The sequence below is a fragment of the Tamandua tetradactyla genome, chromosome 15 (genome assembly GCF_023851605.1).
Source record: "Tamandua tetradactyla isolate mTamTet1 chromosome 15, mTamTet1.pri, whole genome shotgun sequence".
Lineage (NCBI taxonomy): Eukaryota > Metazoa > Chordata > Mammalia > Pilosa > Myrmecophagidae > Tamandua > Tamandua tetradactyla.
This window is the reverse complement of record NC_135341.1, coordinates 2,401,185-2,406,934: the sequence shown is the minus strand read 5'-3', so window position 1 is coordinate 2,406,934 and position 5,750 is coordinate 2,401,185. Positions and strand designations below refer to the sequence as shown.

General features: G+C 39.5%; 1 pseudogene; it reads left to right on the top strand.

The window, feature by feature from the left end:
- The first annotated feature begins 1,373 nt into the window (after positions 1–1,373).
- Positions 1,374–2,099, top strand: LOC143657835 (cell division control protein 42 homolog pseudogene; annotated as a pseudogene).
- Positions 2,100–5,750: the final 3,651 nt, after the last annotated feature.

Below are 5,750 nucleotides of genomic sequence, written 5' to 3'. Positions count from 1 at the left end.
ATGGAGAAATTGTGCCCATCTTCATCACTGTGTTTGTGGAGTCTTGCTGTGTTAACTTCATTGTCATTTCCTCTGTCTATAACTTCCCCAATGTCAAGAAGATTCCATCAAAAGGCCAATTAAGAACCTACTCCACTTGCCTTTCACACCTTCCAGTGGATATATTGTTTCTCTTCGGTGGCTTCACTGCTTACTAAGGTCAACATCAACATCCTTTTCTATTTTTGACATTGTAACTTCTGTGTCCTACACTATGGTACCCCCAACCTTGAATCCCATCATAGACAGGCTAAGAAATAAGGCCATGAAGGTGGCTCTGGGCATGTGGATAAAAGGAAAGCACATCAGAAAGTAAATATATTTCAATAGCAAATATAATCTACAAATATATTCATTTTTCCTCCTACTTTTACAAATAAATATATACAAAGAAAAAATGGTCATATCCTTTATTAGGAATTTTCACTGGGCACAAATGTCATTATTGTTATTCTATAATTATGCAAGGCTTTCTAATTCCTAAAGTTAAATGTACATTTGCCAATTCATTTTTAGGTGTATGTATAAGAAGAACAAAGCTATTTTTGTATGATATAAAGAAATGTCATTGCTTGGAAATTACTACCACATATTACCAATCTTTACCAATCATTCAAAAGCAACAAACAGAAAAAACACCCCAAACTCCCACTGTCTTATGATATGACATGCTCATTCAAATAACTAACATATTGTACAGCCTTTGGACTTACTAATATTATTCATTCTTTGTATTAGGTTAGTTATATAAACACACCATAGGGGACAACAGTTCCAAATTGAATTAGTGATCTCACCCACCAAACTTTCCTTATAGGAAGCTATCTTTCACTACATATTCTCTTTTAAGGGTTTCAGTAAAATGACAAATGGGAAAAAATTGAATTTTTTTTCCAGGAACAGATATCAGAATCCAAAAGAAATAAATGAGCCATGATTCACAAATATTCATTCATTCAGTTTTCCTCCAAAGTTTACAAGTAGGTATTTGAAAGAAAAAAGAGAGCAATGCCTCAGTAATTTCCATTAGTCAGAAAAGTTACATTCCTAATTCTTGAGTTATGGATCTTGAGTTATGGATCTTTTTTCTAACTCTTGTCTTATGGGGAATTTTGTAAGCTGAATTCTACCTTTTTTGGGTGCATAGTCCAGGAATTGAACCCAGATCTACTGCATGGAAAGTGAACATTCTACCACTGATTCACCCATGCACCCATAATTCTACCTATTTTCATATGATGTACAGAAACATGTTTGCTTAGAAAGCATTAGCACACATTACCAATTATTACTAAAAACAAAAAAATTTTACAAAAGCAATTCAATCGGCACTGCTGCCAACGCCCCGGTGGAGGAGCTGAAGTCAACATCGAATTTGAAGTATTTAAAGTGGATACAAAACTGTTTCAGCAATGCAGACAATTAAGTGCGTTGTTGTGGGTGATGGTGCTGTTGGTAAAACATGTCTCCTGATATCCTACACAACAAACAAATTTCCATCTGAATATGTACCAACTGTTTTTGACAACTATGCAGTCACAGTTATGATTGGTGGAGAGTCATATACTCTTGGACTTTTTGATACTGCAGGGCAAGAGGATTATGACAGGTTACGACCGCTGAGTTATCCACAAACAGATGTATTTCTAGTCTGTTTTTCAGTGGTCTCTCCGTCCTCATTTGAAAATGTGAAAGAAAAGTGCGTACCTAAGATAACTCATCACTGTCCAAAGACTCCTTTCTTGCTTGTTGGGACCCAAATTGATCTCAGAGATGACCCCTCTACTATTGAGAAACTTGCCAAGAACAAACAGAAGCCTATCACTCCAGAGACTGCTGAAAAGCTGGCCCGTGACCTGAAGGCTGTCAAATATGTGGAGTGTTCTGCACTCACACAGAAAGGCCTAAAGAATGTATTTGATGAAGCAATATTGGCTGCCCTGGAGCCTCCAGAACCGAAGAAGAGCCGCAGGTGTGTGCTGCTATGAACATCTCTCCAGAGCCCTTTCTGCACAGCTGGTGTTGGCATCATACTAAAAGCAATGTTTAAATTAAACTAAAGATTAAAATTAAAATTCATTTTTGCAAAAAAAAAAAGCAATTCAATCCTTCTATCCTATTATCTCACCAAATCAATGCATTACAATCTTTTGGGATCCTTTGGCATATTTGTATTCATTCACTGTACAAGTTTGAAAAGATTTATATAACCTAGAAATGCCATGATTTAATCCTAATCAACCTTGTGGGAGCAACCATTTCTTCTAATCCTTATTCAGTACCATAGGTTGGAAACTCTATTGGGTTGTCTCCATGGAGATGTGACTCACCCAATTGTGGGTATTAACCTTTCAATAGAGGGAGGTGTGACCCCACCCATTCCAGCTGGGCCTTGATTATTTTACTTGAAACTTTTAAAAGAGGCATTTTGGAGAAAGCTTGAGAATGATGAGAACAGCAGAGACACAAGAACTACAGAATCCATCAGGCAGTAACCTTTGGAGATGAAGGAGAGTGCCCCATGAGAGTGCCCATCATTAAGCAAAAGGCCTGAAGAGGAAGATAGAAGATGTCACCATGTTTGCCATATGCCTTTCCAGTTGAGAAAGAAACACTGAACTTCATCACCATTTCTTGAGTGAAGCTAGCAAACTAGAACAGATTTTGGTAGTAAGAGTGGGATGCTGCTGTAGTTTGCAAATACCAAACATGTTGAAATAGCTTTGGAAAGGGATAATGGAAAGACTCTGGAAGATTTGTGAAGAACTTGATAGAAGGCCTAGAATGCTTTGGAGAAACTGTTGGTACAAATGTGTATGCTAGACAGAAATGAGGTATGTATTATTGCAAACTGTAAGACAGGCAATCCATGTTTTAAGATGGCAGACAATCTGGCAAAGTTGATGAGTGGTTTTGGCTGAAAGGTGAATTTAAAAAGCTATAAACTTGGAAATTTAACAGAATAGATTTCCAAATTAAATGTTGAAAGTGCAGTCTGGATTCTCCCTGCAGCTTATAATGAAATGTGACAAGAAAAAGATAAGAATTGAGCTCTTGGGTACAAAGAAACCAGTAATTGATGATGTGGAAAATTCTGGGCTTCCAGGAAGGGAGACCCCAGAGAATAGTGCCCCATGTGAGAATCTAACCAAATATGGAACCAGTCAGTCATTTCAGAAAAGGCCAGGGTTGGAAATAGAGTTATTCAGGAAAGATTTGTGGAAACTCCTGCTGTCTGATGGGCACAATCCTTGCTTGCTACATAGAAAGCCAACAAGAGTGTTGTGGGACTTGTATAAAAGGAACTGCTGCCAGTCTCAACTAGGGGGGTGCATAAAAGGGACAATGTGAGCGTAAAATAATTTCAGAAACAGAACTATGGAAGCAAAATTCCAGAATCAAGAATCTTCAGGAGAACTGATAAAAGCAGGATGCTTGTTCCAGGGAATTGGGGGAAGATGGCAGAGTAGGAAGCTCCAGGAATCCATTCCTCTACCAGAACAACTATTAAACCAGCAGGAAATTTCTGAAAGAAACCTCAGAATCCAGTAGAACACTGTACAGTGTCCAGGGAAGGGCAAGAGGGAGAGGCTGATAAATACGACACCGGGAATCAACTGGGTCTCCCGCATGCATGGCAGGCGAGAACTCTGCCTGCTGAGCCACCATGGCCCCCTGACCACTGCTTTTTGTTAGCTACTATGGATCTCTGGAGGCCCGACTCTGAGGCTTGCCATCAGCCATAGACAAAGTGACAGAAGATGTAAAGAAGCCAGAGTAACCAGCACTCTGAAGCAAGCAGCATCTATTATTGTGAAGGAGAAGATACATCTACCCCTCCTCCTCTTCCTGGTCATCTGCTTGGGTGTCTAAAAAGGACACTGAAAATCTGGGCATGAGTATTTGTGCTGGTTTGAAAGGAGTATGTACCCTAGAATAGCCATGTTTTAATCCTGATCCATCTTGTGGATCTTTTAATCCCTATTCAGTACTGTAAATTGGAAACTTGATTAGGTTATCTCCACGGGGATCTGACTTGCCCAATTGTGAGTATTAACCTTTGATTAGATGGAGATGTGACCCCACCGATTCCAGGTGGGTCTTGGTTAGTTTTCCGAAATCCTTTAAAAGAGCAACAGAGCCACAACAGAGTCATGAGACATGAGAGCCCACACAGCCAGATACCTTTGGAGATGAAGAAGGAAAACACCCCTGGGGGAGCTTCAAGAAACAAGAAGCCTGGACAGAAAGCTAGTAGACATTGCCTTGTTTGCCATATGCCATTCCAGTTGAAGGAGAAACCCTGAACTTCATTGGCCATTAAAAAAAATTATTTATTTATTAATTTAAAAAAAATTTAACAAAAAAAAAAAAGAATCTTCAGGCCAGGAGAGCAGACCCACCCAAGTATGTGGAGAGGGTAAGTTTGACCCAAAGGCAGAAGATGGGCCTTCCACCTTGGTGGAGTGAAGATATCCTTCAGCCTCAGACCTTGGAGAGGGTGCAACACACTCCTTGGGGGATTTGGGAGAGTCTGGATGCCACCACATGGAAGGTTGAACATATTCTCTGGAAATGACAGAGAGCCTGGTTGCAGCCCAGATGCTTGAAGAGGGTACAGCCAAGAAAAAGGTGGTCTCCAAGAATTCCCCTTGCATTCAGACAGAGGCAAGCTGCTCCATACATCCTTGGAAAGGGTGGGACTGCCACTTTCTAAAACCCCAAAGATAAATGATTTTCAGACTTTGAAATTGAATGGCCATTACCCTGCAGGTTTTCAAGACTGCTTGGGTCCAGTGATCCCTGTGTTCCCTCCAATCTCTCCATATTGAAATGGCTATATATATCTTATGACTGTGTCTCCTTTGTTTGTTGGCAGCAAATGAATTTTTACACACCCATAGCCAGAGGATAATGTTGACTTAGGACAGACCATGCCTGTATTTAACTTTGATGAGACCTTGTAATGGTTTAAATCTTGTATTACATTTCTATTGTTATTGAAATAGTTTAAGGATTTCTGATATTGTGAAGGAATTAATGTATTTTTGTATATGGAAAAAAGCATGTCATTTTTAGGGTCCAGAGGGTGGAGCATGCCATTTTGAAAAGATTATGTGCCCTAGAAAAGCCGTGTTTTAATCCTAATCAATCTTGTGGTAGCAACCATTTCTTCTAGTTCCTATTCAGCACTATAGCTTGGAAACTTGATTGGGTTGTCCTCATGGTGATGTGACTCACCCAATTGTGGTTATTAACTTTGAATAGAGGGAGAGGTGATTCCCATCATTCCAGGTGGGTCTTCATTACTTTACTGGAATCTTTTTAATGAGGAAGCATTTTGGAGAAAGCTTGAGAATCATGAGAACAACAGAGACATCAGAACTACAGAATCCACCAGTCAGCAACCTTTGGAGATGAAGGAGAATGCCCCTGGGGTAACTTCATGAAGCAAGAGGCCTGGAGAGGAAGCTAGAATGCATTGCAATGTTCACCATGCACCTTTCCAGTTGAGAGAGAAACCCTGAAATTAATCAGCATTTCTTGAGTGCAGCTAGCAAACTAGAACAGTGTCACATTTACACATCACTGTGAGGAATACATTAGTTAAAAATTAAATATGGTGTCCTTATTCACCTCATTCTACTGATGCGATGTTATCTTTAATTTTTATATTCATTACCAGTTTTCTGTGAAAGGAAAAATTAAAA